The sequence below is a fragment of the Acipenser ruthenus genome, chromosome 34, assembly GCF_902713425.1.
Source record: "Acipenser ruthenus chromosome 34, fAciRut3.2 maternal haplotype, whole genome shotgun sequence".
NCBI classification, from domain to species: domain Eukaryota; kingdom Metazoa; phylum Chordata; class Actinopteri; order Acipenseriformes; family Acipenseridae; genus Acipenser; species Acipenser ruthenus.
Genome location: NC_081222.1, coordinates 5,987,041 through 6,006,238, shown reverse-complemented (window position 1 = coordinate 6,006,238; position 19,198 = coordinate 5,987,041). Strand labels below are relative to the sequence as shown.

Genomic DNA, 19,198 nt, shown 5'->3' with positions numbered 1-19,198 from the left:
ACCATGCTTATCAATCTTTTCAGTAGTTTATTTTGTGTCATGGCAGTTGTTCCATTTATGGAATACAGTTCTGTATACTATCATTATATAATAGTACAATAACATACACTAGTATTATAATTTGTACATTATACAGAGGAGGCTGTGTGGTCAATCAGTCAATGTGTTCCTCGATGAACAAGAGTTTTGTTCAAGCCGGGCCATGTAAAGCTGTCAGTCAGATCATTAGTTTAACAAAGCAAATTACAACTTTGATAGAAAAAAATAATCACAAACCCAATAACAACGATATTCAATAAACAAAAAGTACAATTGGAGTTTAAAATAGGACACACGTATTTCCTAAATGAACAAATTATTATTCGTTTCCCCAGTACTGAAGGCACAAACACTAATCATTATCACGGATTACTAGTTTTATCCAGACAGAAACAAAGATCTGACCCGTGTGTGCTGAACTATAGGCTATTCATTGTCTCCCTATTCAGTGAAATGGAACGGTCGAAAGCAATGCTGCCAAGCACTGACGTCAGACAAAAGTGACACAGACTGTTATCTTTATGGTTCAATTTCAGTAAAACAAGGACCCCCCCCCCCGGAAATATAAATACCCCGTTACAAGGAGGCTGTGTGGTCCAGTGGTTAAAGAAAAGAAAGGTCTTGAGGAGGTCCCCGGTTCAAATCCCACCTCATCCACTGGCTCATTGTGTGACCCTGAGCAAATCACTTCACCTCCTTGTGCTCCCTCTTTCGGGTGAGATGTAGTTGTAAGTGACTCTGCATCTGATGCATAGTTCACACACCCTAGTCTCTGTAAGTCGCCTTGGATAAAGGCGTCTGCTAAATAAACAAATAATAATAATAGTTTTAAAAGCTGGCAGAACCTTTAGCTTCTCTATTTAACACTATTGCTCTTACAGACTACTACTTTGTCAACTACCCCGTTTTACTTGAGTATTTTAATGCATTTACAGGGTGATTTTCAAAGCTTTTTGCTACAGAGCAATAGTTACTCCTGATTTTGTAACTGTCATAATTTAAAGGGTCAAATTTAGCAAGAGACAATACAGGTATGGAAAATAATTTTTCTTTTCACTCATACATTGTTTTGAAATTTTAGCAAAGAGAAAGAGAGAGAAAAGGCGGAGGACATTTTGCACTGTAGCAAAAAGCTCTCACATTAGTTCATTACTTACAATCACTAAAAAAACGTAATACTTTAAAATCCATATACAGTACTATAACTCCGGTAACTCGGGCCAAATAAAAGTAGCCCTTTTTTCGACATGCTTAAGAAAACAATCAGAACAATGATATGAACACAATTGAAAAGAGCATACTATTTACAGAGAATAAACACTGCATCATTATCGAAACCGATTCACTTCACGGATCTGCGTCACACTTAGTGAAAATGAAACGAGAAGTGCCCCAACCCACCCCCACCCAGAACCACAGTTCATTTACACTAAGAATAGACAGGGATTAAACGGTGACAATCCTGCTGTAATATTTCACTATACACTGAGGAAAACCAGAAGTACATTATTAGGGAACGCATCTGGTGTAAGATAAATGGGGAAGTATTTTCATTGATAGTGTTTTTACTGTAAATAAATGCAAGTGTTTTGTTTGTTTGTTTGTTTTGTCCGTTTAGTTACTGTAGGACAATCGTAGAGACCATTCATAAAAAATACACCAAAGCTTAGACTTTCCCCGTATTTACTAACATGAAAAAATGCGGGGTACCTTTGCTTTAGAGATAACAGAAATGTCTTAAGACAATAGACAAAACCAAGCAAACAAAAAGGCTACGAAACTACAGGAAAAGACTTGGGTGTCTTCAAAAACAAACAAAAAACACACACGAATTACCATTATTGTTTACATTTGTTATTATTATTATTACAATTATTAAGTAAATCGACTTCATACAATATGAAAATTCGTTGCAGAAGACATATACAGTTTGAGGAATGACTAGAACAAAAGCATCTGTGAACCTGAGAATTATCTCTTACCTCTAACTGCTACAGTTCGCCATTCAAGTATCTCCCGCCACTGCCTGTTTACATTTGACGTAAAACTCCGCCGCAATATAGATACCCCTGCGCATGCTAGATTAAACAAACACATGACATTTTTTTTAGCTCCCAATGTAACTGATTCCAACAGTGTATACTTGCAAGACGGACGATACACGCCTCACACCCCAAGCCTGGCACCCTTAACTCCGCCTCTATGCAATTTCCAAGTCCTCACATTGAAGCACCGATCCCACCCATGTGAAGTCGTTTTTTTTGTTTTTGTTTACGGAATCTACTTTTCTCTGTATTGTCAATGTAACATGTAATTTGCTCATTTTATTTATGTTTTTCAAATAATGAATACATCGACATTGCGTTCTAAATAAACCATTTAATCACCATTACATTTATAAAGGCAGTATTAATTAATGTGCTTACGTTTCCATATAATATATACAAAAGCAGTAATCGTTAACTATTTGCGTTATGTAATGTATGTAAAAAATAATAATAATAAAAAAAACAATCTGCACGCATTGCTGGGAATGGTCTTGATAACAGCGTATTTTAAAATATTGCTTGATACTCTCTGATTAATATCCTGCCCTCCGCTTCTTTGGAAACTGTTGAATTATCCGTTTGTTTCTATTGTAACAATACTGTTAGAACTGAACCCTATAAAAATGGGTTTTGGAACAAGGTATGATGGTATCTGTGAAAGTACAATTGTATTGTATAATATATGCATCCTACACCATCAATGTACAATTCCCTGTGCTACAATAATGCTGTACAACCATAATAATAATAGTATAGCTACGCTATAGAACCGTGGTACATTTTTATAGGGGTATAGCTTCACACAATCTACATTTACTTAATCGTATTAGAGTAAGAATGATGTGTGTCATTCTCATCTTATTTACAATGTAAAATTGACATGATTACATGTCTATATAGGGTAGCCTAGGTATACAAAATAAAATATAGGAAGCTGAAGTTCAGGTAGTCACTCATATTATTTGCATCCCAGTTTTTGTTCTGTCCTTTGAGCTCATATGCCAATTGATTTATCAAAGTTGAATGATGATCCCTTTGTTTAAGTCCCTTTGGTCATATCATGTTGATCTGCTTTTTGTCTGTGAGTATCCCACAAGGATCATCCCTTCTACAAGTGCATGTAACCTGGCCCAACATGGATTTGTGTGCCACATATGCCAATGGAGTTTGTATGTCATAGCTAAATATCCCTGTGCCATGTATTTACATATCCTAAATGAAATACAAACTGAAATTAGAATTTCAATGTAGATCTAAAATAAAAATACAGGCCTGCGTAAACCATTGTGCAATCAGTTTATATATATATATATATATATATATATATATATATATATATATATATATATATATATACAACATATCGAAACGTTGGGCAGCTGGCTCTTTGAGCTAAAATAAATATATATATATATATTCTATAACTGTTAATTTGCAGTCTGTGTGGAGTTTGCATGTTCTCCCCGTGTTTGCGTGGGTTTTCTCCGAGTACTCCGGTTTCCTCCCATAGTCCAAAGACATGCTGTCCAGGTTGATTGGTCACTCTAAATTGCCCTCTGTGTGAGTGTGTGTGTGTGTGGTGCCCTGGATGGACTGGCGTCCCGTCCAGGGTGGAGTCTCGCCTTGCGCCCTGTGTATGTCGGGTTAGGCTCCGGCTCACCGCGACCCTGTTAAGGAGTAAGCAGTTAATGATAATGGATGGATGGATGGATGTTAATTTGCAGCATGCACAAAGTGAATAAGATATAGGGTATATTGACCCCTGGACATGTTCACATAGTTCTGGACTCTTTACCGGAGGGTTGAGGGTTCAAACCCAGGTCAGGTGGGGCACTGCTGCTGTACCCTTGAGTAAGCAGGTACTTCACAAATTGCTCCAGTAAAATACCCAGCTCTATAAATGGACACAAATACAAGTCACTTTGAATAAAAGCATCAGCTAAAAAATTATCTATAGCAATTTATGTCCATATGTGAAACACACACACACAAAATACAGCAATTTATCATGTAGTCACATAGAAGTGGTGATTAAATGGGTCTCTTTTAGCAAGGTGCAGTTGTATTGAAGTGAAAGTGGTTGCCTACAGGTACAGTTCGTGGCTAAAAGTGACATTGAAGACAAACCAACCCTAACCCCAAACCCTAAATAACAAGCTGTGATGCAAATAAAAATCTAACTACAGCCTTGTATTAAAGATTACAATCATGGAACACATCTGTGATGTTTGTTGGTATAGAAATGAATTAGTAGAAAGGGAGTGGATTTTATCTGTTCCTATTAAAATTGGAAGATTTCTTTGATTACATACACAACATACACATAGGCTAGCAGTGTAGAGTAGTAGTTAGGGCTCTGGACTCCTGACCGGAGGGTCGAGTTCAATCCCAGGTGGGGGACACTGCTGCTGTACCCTTGAGCAAAGTACTTTGCCTAGATTACTCTAGTAAAACCCCAACTGTATAAATGGGTAATTGTATGTAAAAAATAATGTGATATCTTGTAACAATTGTAAGTAACCCTGGCTAAGGGCGTCTGCTAAAGAAATAATAATAATAATAACAAGGAGTTCTGTAACCACTGGGGGTCTTAACGAAGAACTTGATTACAATCTTTGCTCTTATGATTTATCATGTATATTAGGTTATAGTTTGTGGCATGGTGGTGTGGTGGTTAGCGCTGCTGCCTCACAGCTCCAGGGTCCCAGGTTTGATTCCCGTTTCAGGGGAGTTTGCATGTTCTCCCCGTGTTCGTGTTGGTTTTCACCAGGCACACTGGTTTCCTCCCCTCATCCAAAAACTCTAAATTGCCCTCTGTGTGCATGCTTGTGTGAGTGTGAGAGTTGGCCAGTGATGGACTGGTGTCCCATCCTGGGTGTAGTCCTGCCTTGCACCGTGTCTGCCGGGTTAAGCTCCAGCTCACCGTGACCCTGTATTGGATGAGTGGTTATTGATGATGGATGGATGGATGGTTAATATTTGTAATAATGCATTTATTGACATCCACATGTTCTCCGATTAATAAACATTTGGACTGGATGTGTTTAATTTTCCCACACATAAATTGTCAAAATCCCGCATCAAGTGTAATATATACATTTAGTGGTGCACAATTCTGCTCCTCTAGAGTCGCAGTCAGTCCAGCAGGTTTTTGTAGCTGTCTGTAAATCTCCAACTGATTAAGAGCAAATAAAAGGGTAAACTTGTCCAATTAAGCAAATTAATTCAAATCAGGTAATGAAGGCCTCAGGGGGATCAAAAAATGAAAACCTTCTTGCCCCAGAGTTCTGCACCCCTGACAAAGTAGATGTTAACACAGTCATTTATTCACAGTTGTCTGAAGGTTTTTTTTGTTTTTTTTAAAGCACTTATTTATCTGTTTTGATTGAAGTCCTGCTTTCCTGTCAAAAGTACTATGAAAACAAACAAGGGGATCAAAATCGCAAACAAAGAACTTTATTACAAATATATAATGCAGTTTGGATATTAAATTAAAATGCAGTTATTTTTGACAGATATGTTTTTATGATATAGCAAGAAATAATGAATATACACTTGCTTTTTGTTGATATTTTAAAACCAACTTTGGGGGGATTAAAGCAACATTTAGACCCATCCACTAAAACCAAATTAGAAATATGTACTTAATAGCAGTTTGATTTATCATAAGTGGGTACTTTCTTCTAATAATAAATACAGCCACCATTAAATTCTGACTTTGCGATTAGCTGGTGGGTCAAGTTTTAATTTAATTCCCCCATTTCATTTACACTGAATAAAGGGTATGAATAATTATGGAGCCTACTGTATTTGCAAGTGAGTATTCCTGAGCATTCTCTATAAACATTTAAATAAACATATCTAAACAATAAGTATTAATGATATTTTACTTGAAATGCATATTGTTCACTAAATATATTAAACAACCTTCAACAATGTTACATGTAAAAACCATTAAATAACAAACCATCACACTGCACCCTTCAGATGGACATCCACGTGCTTTTTTAAATGGTGGCATTTATTGGGTTTATATTTGCTTGGCTGGTATAATGGACAGTGGTACAATCTGCAGCATTGGGTACACCGTTTCACCTCAGGCAACACTCCTCCTTTCACTGCTGTTATATGTAACTGAAATACAAAGAGCAAATTACAACAGGATTAATAACCTACAATTAATATACATCAGTGTATCTACATTGAGATTGGGTGAAAATAATGTGTAAAAAAAAAAAAAAGTTTTTATTGTAAGTAAAAATAATGTGATATCTTGTAACAATTGTAAGTCGCCCTGGATAAGGGTGTCTGCTAAGAAATAAATAATAATGATCTATAGCTAATGTGCAATTTGAAAACACTGATGTATATTGGTACAGTGAGGTATATTCAAAGGCCTCTATACTCAAAGCATTTTTTACACATTTTGTATTAACATTAATTTTTTTAGAGATGTAAATGTTAACATAAAATGCAAGTTATGAAGTACGATTTCCTCATACACAACATCTATACATACATACAGACGTGCTCAAATTTGTTGGTACCCTTACAGCTCATTGAAATAATGCTTCATTCCTCCTGAAAAGTGATGAAATTAAAAGCTATTTTATCATGTATACTTGCATGCCTTTGGTATGTCATAGAATAAAGCAAATAAGCTGTGAAAAGAGATGAATTATTGTTTATTCTACAAAGATATTCTAAAATGGCCTGGACACATTTGTTGGTACCCCTTAGAAAAGATAATAAATAATTGGATTATAGTGATATTTCAAACTAATTAGTTTCTTTAATTAGTATCACACATGTCTCCAATCTTGTAATCAGTCATTCAGCCTATTTAAATGGAGAAAAGTAGTCACTGTGCTGTTTGGTATCATTGTGTGCCCCACACTGAACACGGACCAGAGAAAGCAAAGGAGAGAGTTGTCTGAGGAGATCAGTAAGAAAATAATAGACAGGCATGGTAGGTAAAGGCTACAAGACCATCTCCAAGCAGCTTGATGTTCCTGTGACAACAGTTGCAAATATTATAAAGAAGTTTAAGGTCCATGGAACTGTAGCCAACCTCCCTGGGCGCGGCCGCAAGAGGAGAATTGACCCCAGATTGAACAGAAGGATAGTGCGAATGGTAGAAAAAGAACCAAGGATAACTGCCAAAGAGATACAAGCTGAACTCCAAGGTGAAGGTATGTCAGTTTCTGATCGCACCATCCGTCGCTTTTTGAGCGAAAGTGGGCTCCATGGAAGAAGACCCAGGAGGACTCCACTTTTGAAAGAAAAACATAAAAAAGCCAAACTGGAATTTGCTAAAATGCATATTGACAAGCCACAATCCTTCTGGGAGAATGTCCTTTGGACAGATGAGTCAAAACTGGAGCTTTTTGGCAAGTCACATCAGCTCTACGTTCACAGACAAAAAAATGAAGCTTTCAAAGAAAGGAACACCATACCTACAGTGAAACATGGAGGAGGCTCGGTTGTTTTGGGGTTGCTTTGCTGCGCCTGGCACAGGGTGCCTTGAATCTGTGCAGGGCACAATGAAATCTCAAGACTATCAAGGCATTCTGGAGCGAAACGTACTGCCCAGTGTCAGAAAGCTCTGTCTCAGTCGCAGGTCATGGGTCCTCCAACAGGATAATGACCCAAAACACACAGCTAAAAGCACCCAAGAATGGATAAGAACAAAGCATCGGACTATTCTGAAGTGGCCTTCTATGAGTCCTGATCTGAATCCTATCAAACATCTATGGAAAGAGCTGAAACTTGCAGTCTGGAGAAGGCACCCATCAAACCTGAGACAGCTGGAGCAGTTTGCTCAGGAAGAGTGGGCCAAACTACCTGTTAACAGGTGCAGAAGTCTCATTGAGAGCTACAGAAAACGTTTGTTTACAGTGATTGCCTCTAAAGGTTGTGCAACAAAATATTAGATTAGCGGTCCCATCGTTTTTGTCCATGCCATTTTCATTTGTTTTCTTATTTACAATATTATGTTGAATAAAAAATCAAAAGCAAAGTCTGATTTCTATTAAATATGGAATAAACAATGGTGGATGCCAATTACTTTTGTAAAGTTATTTCAGAGAAAATTGTGTATTCTTCGTTTTTTGTGGAGGGGTACCAACAAATTTGAGCACGTCTGTATAAATCATATATGCTGTGACTTCTTACATTTTATTCCTTTTAGAAAAAGTGTCAATAATAGCAAATTTGTGTGCTTTGAGTAGAGAGACCAATGTTTCTGTAATTGATGCATTGTTAGGGTGTTTTACATACATTATATATATATATATATATATATATATATATATATATATATATATATATACAGTGCCTTGCAGAAGTATTCACCCCCCTTTGACTTTTCCACATTTTGTAGTGTTACAACCTGGAATTAAAATGGATTTAATTAGGAGTTTTTGTCACTGATCTACAAAAAATAGTCCATAATGTAGAAGTGGGGAAATAAATCTACATATTTTTCTAAATTATTTACAAATAAAAAACTGAAAAGTCTTGAATGCATAAGTATTCACCCCCTTTGCTGTGACACCCCTAAATAAGCTCTGGTGCAATCAATTGCCTTCAGAAGTCACATAATTAATTGAATGGAGTTCCACTTGTGTGCAATTAAAGTGTCACATGATCTCATATCTAAACAAACAGCATCATGAAGACCAAGGAGCTATCAAAACAAGTCCGAGATAAAGTTTTGGAGAAGCACCAATCAGGGTTGGGTTATAAAAAAAATATCCCAAACTTTGAACATTCCCCAGGAGCACCGTTAAATCCATTATTAAAAAATGGAAAGAATATGGCACAACCGCGACTCTGCCTAGAGAAGGCCGTCCACCAAAACTCAGTGACCAGGTAAGGAGGGCATTAGTCAAAGAAGCAACCAAGAGGCCAATGGTAACTCTGAAGGAGCTGGAGAGATCCACAGCTGAGATGGGAGAAACCGTCCATGGGACAACTATAACCCGGACACCCGGAGTGGCGAGAAGAAAGCCATTGCTGAAAAAAACCCATATCAAATCCTGTTTGGATTTTGCCAAAAGGCATGTGGGAGACACAGCAAACATGTGGAAAAAGGTTCTCTGGTCTGATGAGACCAAAATTGAACTTTTTGGAAAACGCTAAGTGTGGCGCAAAGCCAACACTGCTCATCACCCTGAGAACACCATCCCCACGGTGAAACATGGTGGTAGCAGCATCAGGTTATGGGGATGCTTTTCATCGTCAGGGACTGGGAAACTGGTCAGGATTGAGGGCAAGATGGATGGAGCCAAATACAGGGAAATTCTAGAGGAAAACCTGTTTCAGTTTGCAAGAGACCTTGGACTGGGGCAGAGGTTCACCTTCCAGCAGGACAATGACCCTAAACACACAGCCAAAGCTACACTGGAGTGGTTTAATATCATATGGAAGATAGTGAAATTGAAGAAGGGAACTATGAAAAAGACCTAGGAGTTTATGTTGACTCAGAAATGTCTTCATCTAGACAATATGAGGAAGCTATAAAAAAGGCCAACAAGATGCTCGGATATATTGTGAGAAGTGTTGAATTTAAATCAAGGGAAGTAATGTTAAAACTCTACAATGCATTAGTAAGACCTCACCTAGAATATTGTGTTCAGTTCTGGTCACCTCGTTACAAAAAGGATATGCTCTAGAAAGAGTGCAAAGAAGAGCAACCAGAATTATCCCGGGTTTAAAAGGCATGTCGTATGCAGACAAGCTAAAAGAATTGAATCTATTCAGTCTTGAACAAAGAAGACTATGCGGCGATCTGATTCAAACATTCAAAATCCTAAAAGGTAGAGGCAGTGTCAACCCAGGGGACTTCTTTGACCTGAAAAAAGAAACAAGTACCAGGGGTTACAAATGGAGATTAGATAAAGGGGCATTCAGAACAGAAAATAGGAGGCACTTTTTTACACAGAGAATTGTGAGGGTCTGGAACCAACTCCCCAGTAATGTTGTTGAAGCTGACACCCTGGGATCCTTCAAGAAGCTGCTTGATGAGATTCTGGGATCAATAAGCTACTAACAACCAAACGAGCAAGATGGGCTGAATGGCCTCCTCTTGTTTGTAAACCTTCTTATGTTCTTCTTATGTTCTTATGTAAAAACAAGAACCTGAATGTCTTAGAATGGCCCAGTCAAAGCCCAGACCTCAATCCAATTGAGAATCTGTGGCAAGACTTGAAAATTGCTGTTCACCAGCAGTCCCCATCCAACTTGACAGAGCTTGAGCAATTTTGCCAAGAAGAATGGGCAAAAATTGCAGGATCCAGATGTGCAAAGCTGGTAGAGACTTACCCAAAAAGACTCACAGTTGTAATTGCTGCCAAAGGTGCTTCTACCAAGTATTGACTCAGGGGGGTGAATACTTATGCAACCAACAAATGTCTTTTTTTTTGTTTCATTAACTTTTGTGTCACAATAAAAATATTTTGCACCTTCAAAGTGTTAAGTATGTTGTGTAAATCAAATGGTAAAAATCCCAATTAAATCCATTTTAATTCCAGATTGTAACACTACAAAATGTGGAAAAGTCCAAGGGGGGTGAATACTTATGCAAGACCTGAGCTGTTGCAGTCAGATCAAGGCAGTACAAACTAGTTTATGCAGGGAATGCTGAGTGCTTGGCTAGATGAAAAACTGGTCCTGCAGCTTTTGGATTCTCCATTTCAGGCTACAGAGTTGTCACAACTATCTTTTCAAACACACTTAAAGCCTGAGCCTCGTTTACTTCTGATCATTTATAGTAGGGAAGTCAAGAGAAAATACAGATTTTTAGATATAGAAGCTTTATTTCCAGATAGGTATAAATTCGATGAAAACTCTTTGAAGTGTCAGTTTTTTTTTTGTTTAATTTCAATCTATATTTTCTCTTGACTTCTCTACTGTCAACATAGATATACACATAAAATTATAATATAATGTCACCTCAATGATAAAAGGCCACTGTCCGCTGTAAGTCCAGAGTAATTTACGGGGGGGAATATATATATATATATATATATATATATATATATATATATATATATATATATATATATATATATATTAACCACAGATGACAAATGAATACACATTTAATATATGAAAAGTGTATATGTTTTTATGCAAAATTGTACAACTTAAACAACGTAACCAAATGAATAATAATTATAAAAATGAAAGTTAAATCATTGGTGTAACTTCGGATGTACTGCATGCTAACCTGAATCTTTGTTACTTTTATGGAAAACAATATATCTGCCTAATTGGCATTTTTACCGTTATGTAACAGAGATCTTTGTTATAACTAGCTGTAGTCGTAAGTAACCAGTGTTTACACCCTGTAGTAATGCCATCGTTATTTAATAAACATTAATTATAACTTTTATAAGTATTTGAAAATAAATCACATTAAAAATATATGTGATTTAAGTAATTTCAGCGGACACTAACAAATGTTTCTAATGTATATATAAGTTAAAGTTACACACACACATATATATATATATATATATATATATATATATATATATATATATATATATATATATATATATATATATACAACTAATGGATAATTAAATACAAAGGCGAATTTAACAAGTTAAACATACCTTGTGTATCCACTTCTGTCAAAATTTAAATGCAACTGTGCTTGCAATAACCGTGCATATGTTTCTCCTTCTCAAATGTGACGCCTTTCTTTTTGCATCACTGTAGAGGTGGAGTTAGAGGCGGAGTTAAAGGGTGCCAGGCTTGGGGTGTGAGGCGTATGTCGTCCGTCTTGCAAGTATACCGTTCTCACTAATTCTCCCAAATTCTCGATGGGGGGGGGGGGGGGGGTTAAAACTCGACCCCCCCCCAATTGAAAAATAATAAGTTGGGGGGTTGCGAATATTAAGTGAGGGGCTCGACGCACCCAACCCCCCGGTAATTCGAGCCCTGGTGATATATGAGAGAGGAACATGCGTACGACACATCTGTAGTGAAATTAGGGAGGTCCAATGGAAGGTTTTTGTACTGTAGCTACAAATCTGCATAAGTGGCATATAATGGCTATAGGGCTGATATTGGGCTTACTGTAAGTAAAAAAAAGCTACAGTAAAATTACATCATACTTTGACATATGAGAGAGGGACATTGGATAATTTAAACAACATAGAATCGTCCTTTGACTGTTGCAATAAGCTATTTGATTTCTTTCATACTTATTAAATATTACGTTTTTCATTCTTTTTGAAAATGTATGAAAGTGTATTTCATCGCTCGTTTTATTCCAGTGCAATTCTAAATCTTTCAGAGTGAAAAATTTCACTGCCTGAAACAGGGAAACTATCTATACAAGTAAAGCGTCTGATTGCGAGATAGCGATAGCTTGACTTGCATTTCAAAACTGGCGATAGCTTGACCGGCATTTCGAAGCTGGTTGATAGCTTGACCGCAGTCAAAATTTGACAGCAGGAACCCTCCCTTTAAATTCAGAAAGCCTAAGGCGATATCTACTTTTTTCACGGTCTATACGTGAAACGTTGGCGAACGGTTTTACTACTTTTGCTATATAAAAACTACATAAACCACGATGCATTGCCCGTGTTCTTTGTACACTCTGGCCTGTAGTTGAGCAGTGGTCATGTAGATTGGCAAGAAATGAATCCAATCAAAGTCCGCTTAAAGTAAGATGAGCACACACCTATCCTATCACAACATGATCAAAAATGGGCCCTCCAGCCGTAAAGGAAGGCATTTTTGATGTTGATTGACATGGACTATGTCCAATACTAATTCAGAATGAATAACTGACAGAAAAACAAGCCATTAATCTTGGGAGTGGTAGGCGGGATTTTAAAGGGCGGTGGCATTACTTTATTGACGCGTCATTTGATCAATCAGAATAAGGCTTTTTTTGTATGACAGGTCGACTACTCAATCATGACAAATCTGCTGGCCAGGAGTTTCATGCCGCGGCCCAATCGCTACCGAGGGGTGGGAAGAAAGAAGGCGGGTGGGTAGCAACAGTTGCCCCGGTGAGGACGGAGCGCCATAGCCACGGTAGTCCTGGCGACAAGAACCCAGCAACGCGAATCAACAACAACAACAACCCGATTCCTTAAAAAAACCCAACACCAAAAATTACCGGGGAAAAAAACCCAGCGAAACATAGAGGTGAACCGAGACTTTCCTTATTCATTTTGTTGATTTTGCTGTTGTGTTTTTTTTTTAGCCCCACAGAAAGCGGAAAAGTGCCGTATGAGCCTGAGGTGTATGTATTGGCTGCCCAGCCAATCTTCAAGCCGAGGCGGTTGTTATGACGATGTCAATCCGTGACTGGGGTGCAAAATGGCGGGCGTTATAATACAGGAGTGCACTTGGATTGTAGTTTCTTCTCAAGCCTTAGTATTAAATAACAGCCTTGTGTAAGTGGTCTCCTAATGTTGACAACTGAGCTTCGGGGCTGCCTTGTTATTTAAAATTGTAAACTTTTAAAGTATCGCCCTGATTTGTTTAAGAAAGCTTGGTCTTTTTAGTTTTCGCTGTGTTAAGGTGGGCTGGATAGGGTACTTAAATTCAATTCTATAAAGTGTTTGTAGTTTTAAAATAAAAGTTAAAAGGCGAGAACCGGGGGTTTTCCCGTGCTTTCTCTCGCAGTTTGACAGGGTTTTTATTTTTATTTTTAATTTGCTTCTTTGACAGTCAGATCTGGCGAGGGGGGCTTGGCGAGAGACAGTGTGTGTGTCAGAGGGGGGGAGGGGAGGAGGGGGACGACGGCGACTGACGATTGGAGCAAATCGAGTTGCTTGGAACGAGGAAAGCCAGGCAATCAGATTCCTGAAAGTGACAGATAGAGGAGGGTTGGGGCGGGAAGTGCGTCCATGATGACCGGCCACGAGCGAAAACTGTTGGTGTGGTGGCGTCATAGCAGACGCGGAGCATAGCTTACAATAGAATAGACAAAGAGAGGTGATACTTTTTATTGAACTAACTAAACAATAATTAATCACAAGCTTAAAATATCTCAGAGGTCTGTTCTTCAGGTGAAAGTAGAAAGACTAGAAATTGTACAACGATAATAATTGACGCTTGTATTTTCAGGGCGTGATAAAGTTAAAAAAAATAATGAAATCAAACACAGGATACATAAGATACCAAATTGTGTCCTATGCAAATTGATGCTAGTTTTGTGCAAGTGCGTGAATATATATATATATATATATATATATATATATATATATATATATATATATATATTTGTAAAGATAAAATTAATTTGCAAATAGAGAAAATAGATATTTAGTCATGAAAAACTAGCAACCTTGTTTATGGTGTATTTTGCCAAAAAATGTGACTAAATAAAATAAGTAGGAAAAACAGATACAGCGTTATATAAAAAAAAATACAGAATCACACAAACATAAGAAATAAAAAAGTTAATTAACCAGTAGTTTAACACTTTACCAAAAAGTACGCCTTGTTTTATGGGGTTTAAAATTTCCTGTGATCAGAATGGGATATGCAGTTTTCAAGTGTAGTTCATTTGCAGTGTATTCACTTTTTTGCTGGTCCCTTGAAATTCCTATTAATGAGAATCCACTATAGAGAGAGAGCGAGAGAAAATAGATGGGCTTCAGTGAATTACAGGAAAATAATTCCATCTAGGGTTTCAGTGACATCATAAATAGTCAAGTAGTTTAGTGTTTCTGTAACACACTGAAGAGGCCCACCTATTATTTTCTATAATACATGGATACCCTTGTGATGCTAAAATTAAAAAAAGACAAGGTTCAGCAGTACAGTGGGTTTTTATTTTAACCCTTAGCGGTCCATTTATTCAGCGCGTCTCAGGCGCGTTAGGTCCAATTTATTTTCACACGGCAGTTTATTTTTAGATGCGCTGTTTATAGAGTTACGCCCCCCCCTCCCCCCTTTTTTTTCCCGGCTCCTATCGGTGTCACTCGGCCATTGAATGGGTTTCTCGTCTTTTTCCGGAGAAAAAACGACTAGAGACCTGTTTAAGTCTTTTTGATGATGTCAGACAGGGTCCGACATTGGACCGGAAAGGGAAAATTGCAATGTCGGACCAGGGCAGCAAAGGGTTAAACTTAAGTGTTTCAGTGCTGTACAGACGTTCTATGTCGTTATCCGTTAGTGCTTCAACTTTAGATGATTGCCGGCTTTACCTTGTTTTAATTACCTGTTCCTCTCCAGGTTCTCTGAGATATGAATGTACCAGCTTTACATCGTTTTTTTTAAATGTATTTTCATTTTGTTGATCATTAATGAACATTTTTGTACTGTGTTGTCGAGTGATTGAAAATGAGACATTTTGTATTTGAATTGAAAGTGATGGTCTCAAGGAGTTGAATGGGTTAAAGTTCAAGTATATTTTCCTCTAGAGGAATTATCACTTTTGGATGTCACTACTGTATGCCCTTTTTTTTCGAATTGCTCAGGATGCAAATCTAGACTTCATCCATGTTTATATATATTCCAGAGGATACAATTTTATTTTGCATGGATGTGAAATCCTTGTACCCAAGTGTCCCTCGTAAAGAAACTAGAAGCTTGTCAAAAAGCACTAGATAATAGACTAGATAAATCAATACCTACAGCAGGGGTACTGAACATGATCAACATAGTTTTAGAAAACAGTTAATTTACATTTGTTGATAAGAATTACAAACAAAACGATGGTACAGCAATAGGATCTAAGTTAGGAATGCATTTTGCCAGTACATACATGGGGAAATGGGAAGAACAATTACTTAGAAAATCGGAAAGAGAACCTTTAGAATACATTCGGTTTGGAGATGATATTTTTGGGGTTTGGACACATGGAGAAGAATCTCTTTTCCAGTTTCATAAAATGGCAAATGAAATACACAGTAATATTAAGGTGGACCTTCGATGGACAAGGAAATAAATAGAATTTTTAGATACCATAGTAAAACTTGAAGAAGGTTCAATTGAGACTGACCTCTTCTGTAAACCTACTGACATGCACCAGTATTTACACATGTCCTCTGCACATCCGATACACACTAAAAGGGCAATCCCAAAGGGTCTAGGAATAAGAATACGAAGAATATGCTCAAAAGAAAGTAACTATGTAAAACAAAGAAATGTATTAAAACAAATCTTAAAAAAAGAGGATACAAAGAAAGAATTATAGAGACGGAGTTAAGAAAAGTAGATAAACTAAAAAGAGATGATCTACTAGATTATAAAAATAGAGATAAAAAGGTCAAAAGAGTCCCATTAATAATGACTTACTCTAAATTTTTGCCCAATATTTCTAAAATAGTTTGGAAACACTTGCGGATTCTACATAATTCAGAAAAATTAAAAAAAGTATTTCTTAAGGCCCCAGTTGTAGCATTCAAAAGAGAAGCTAATTTAGGTGATATTTTAGTTCACAGTAAACATAAAAGAATAATTGACAAAATAGATTCTACGAACATGTGCACTAGTAGATGTAAAGTGTGTAAATACATAGACAAAAGTAAAAATATAATTAAACATAAGAACACCACATATCCACTAAAAACTAATACCTACTGTAAAAATAGCAATGTTGTTTATGGAATAGCCTGTGAAAAATGTGATGAAATCAAATATGTTGGAGAGACTGGAACTACTTTATATAAAATAATTCAGAACCACCTTTCATTAATTAGAAATAAAAAAATGAATGAACCAATAGTACAGCACTTCACCAGTCAGGGACATGACATAAATGATGTAAAGTTTGTAGTATTAGAACAGCTCAAATTAGACAATGCGACATACAGAAGAATAAAAGAAAGTAAATGGATAAATAGACTGAACACGATTATGCCAGCGGGACTCAACAGAAAAGAATGAACTAATTAACTTCAATAAATATATAACATTTAAATAAATAAACAAAATTCATTCAAAAGTTGTGCATGCTGATGCGCTGGGGAGGCCAAATCTAGACTGATCCTCAGAGCCAGCATTGCATGATATAATAAAAATATAAGTTTATATAAAGTAGTGTTTATTAGAATTAATACAGATTCAAAGATAGAAGTAAAAATGATGTCACAGTATATAGAACACCATTACATCATGTAAGAATAAATCATGGATTTGAATGTAAACAATAACAAGTAGTTGTCATGCCGTCAAAAACCTATAAATACCTCCAATGTTTTGATTCAAACACAGGATCCCTTGAGAAAGATATGTACAACATATCGAAACGTTGGGCAGCTGGCTCTTTGAGCTAAAATATATATATATAATCAGGGTTCACGCTGAATTCCTCTTAACGCGCCCGTGTGTCCCTCTTCCCAGTACAACACATCTGTAGTGAAATTAGGGAGGTCCAATGGAGGTTTTTTGGACCACTGTAGGTGCAAATCTGCATAAGTGGCATATCACGATTTAGTGTTTGCGCTAGGCCGCGTCCCTTGAAATAAAAAAAATATATACCGCTGAATTTCTCTTAAAGTGCCCGTGTGTACCCCTTCCCAGACCAGACGCAATACCAATACACAGTAAATTAATGCATTTTGTATCAACATGATATGTCTGACAACAGGCTAATCTTTTTTACTTGTTTGTTTATACTTGTGTTTTCATAATTAAACTCCCATGCCATTATTCTCTCCAGTCCAGTAGAATGCGCTCACACCCTCCCTGGCTACAGTCAGTTTCACAGTAAAACCTGGACGACAACATCAGGCTTGTTAACAGCATGGTCCAGCGCAAATATAACCTTGTATCCCTGTTACACCCGACCATTACTTCTGGAAGAATAAGTAATAAGCTTCGGCAGTGACTGTTGAAATGTAGGCTATAATATTTGTGCTTAAAAATACTGTGAAATTCATCCGCTATAAACATATCTATTTAGACAAAATATCTGTCTGATGTTTGGAGATATGGAGTGACCTAGCAAGTGAAATATGTACTTCTGTGTACTGCAGTACAGTTTATAGACAAGGTGCTGTAGATTTGTGAAACGAAAACCGCATCCTTGATTAAAAAAAAAAAAAAAAAAAAGTAGCCTACGGTAACATTATAAAACATGTGAAATGTGTCTTTTCTATGACAAAAAACGCCAAAATAATTCAGTATGTGTTAGGCACCAACTGTCTCTTGGCCATTTCGCCAGTAGGCCTATAACGGCATGATTTTTATTTATATATATATATATAGTGTATGTTATTGCATATAGTACTGTATATAATACATCTTGCATTGAGAAAACACCACTGGACTCGGAATAAAGGAAATTATTATGTAATACAGTCACGATTGTTTAAGTAGCATTTTCAAAGCCATATCGTAGTATTAAAATATGTTAAAATATAGCAAATTCACAAAAACAAAGAAATACATATTGTATATTTGACATTTTATTTTTAGTGTTCTATGTAACACGGGCCATCGTTTAACCTTGAAAAAAATAAAAAATTCAACAAGTTATTTACAGTTTTCAAAACGTTTACATGAATACATCTTCTTTGTATAACTATAACTGTGTACTAATTATTTACGAGCAGCACACAACATTAACACATTTTTTTAATGGTTTTGCTTTAGGTATTTGGGCCAATGCCAAAAAAAAAAATCGCTTGACAACCCTTTATATATATATATATATATATATATATATATATATATATATATATATATATAAATGATTTTTTTCGTTGTAAACAAAATGATTACATTTTTTAAAAATGTTTTATTTCAGGACGTTTTGGACAAAAGCTCTTCAGCTGTGGGTCTGTTTAGCGTGGGGTACATTTTTGTTATTCCACTTCATGGGATAACTTTGCTTACATTCCAATCCAGTGGTGTGCTGCTGATATTCAGGACAGAGCTGCGCTTCGATAGTTCAAACCATACTGCCACGATACGTGTTTTATATTACAACTTTAACATTTCTGAAATAATTTCAAATTTATTGTTTTGATTTCCATGAGTTTAGTCAAGAGTTTAGTCAAGAAATGCCAGCTACCGATCTGCCTGCGTCAGGCTTATCCGAACAGCCTGTAGCCCCTTCATTAACACTGGTAACGGTAGGAAACTATGGGAGGTGAAATAACAAAAATTCATTAAATGTTAAATTT

General features: G+C 36.6%; 2 protein-coding genes and 1 long non-coding RNA gene across 8 annotated transcripts in view; 1 reads left to right on the top strand and 2 right to left on the bottom strand.

Moving 5' to 3' along the window:
• The window catches only part of LOC117402169 (interleukin-12 receptor subunit beta-2-like), a 72,025-nt gene extending 69,793 nt beyond the window's left edge, over positions 1-2,232 (bottom strand). For all 5 annotated transcript variants that reach the window (XM_059007261.1, XM_059007263.1, XM_059007262.1 and 2 more), the window contains exon 1: positions 2,022-2,232. The gene's annotated coding sequence lies outside the window, so the exon portion shown is untranslated. The remainder of the gene's footprint in view (positions 1-2,021) is intronic.
• Positions 2,233-5,527: 3,295 nt separating this feature from the next.
• On the bottom strand, positions 5,528-11,901 carry LOC131705070 (uncharacterized). The gene is made up of 2 exons (XR_009310157.1): positions 11,711-11,901; positions 5,528-6,221 (listed from the first exon to the last, which is right to left on the bottom strand). It is a non-coding gene; the product is annotated as an uncharacterized LOC131705070 (long non-coding RNA).
• Positions 11,902-13,073: 1,172 nt separating this feature from the next.
• The window catches only part of LOC117402130 (MHC class II regulatory factor RFX1-like), a 159,970-nt gene continuing 153,845 nt past the window's right edge, over positions 13,074-19,198 (top strand). Inside the window, exon 1 of one of the 2 annotated variants that reach the window (XM_059007276.1) lies at positions 13,074-13,259. The gene's annotated coding sequence lies outside the window, so the exon portion shown is untranslated. Of the gene's footprint in view, positions 13,260-13,344; positions 13,511-19,198 lie in introns of those variants that run through there. The other variant, XM_059007277.1, reaches the window with a different exon arrangement.